The sequence below is a fragment of the Trachymyrmex cornetzi genome, unplaced genomic scaffold, assembly GCF_001594075.2.
Source record: "Trachymyrmex cornetzi isolate Tcor2-1 unplaced genomic scaffold, Tcor1.1 scaffold274, whole genome shotgun sequence".
NCBI classification, from domain to species: domain Eukaryota; kingdom Metazoa; phylum Arthropoda; class Insecta; order Hymenoptera; family Formicidae; genus Trachymyrmex; species Trachymyrmex cornetzi.
Genome location: NW_017297416.1, coordinates 35,906 through 36,261, shown reverse-complemented (window position 1 = coordinate 36,261; position 356 = coordinate 35,906).

Here is a 356-nt window from a genome sequence, read left to right as displayed (position 1 = left end):
TGTATATCCTGGTGCAGGTGGCGCGGATGTATATCCTGATGCAGACGGCGCGAGTGTATATCCTGGCGCAGGCGGCGCATAGCGTGTCACATTTCTTTTTTCTTTCTATACTGCCCGCCGTAATATGTTCTTCAATTGCTAAAAATAAAAACATATTAAAATAATATTGTGTGTGTGTGTGTTTCTGTCAAAATGTTTGTGTATGCGTGCGTGCACGTTTTTGTTACTTGTATTATTTTACTTACTTTGTGTGTTATTGGCGCCGGATGTCGTGGCGCGCGTATATATCCTAGTGCAGGCGGTGCGGGTGTATATCCTGGTGCAGGCGGTGCGAGTGTATATCCTGGTGCAGGCGG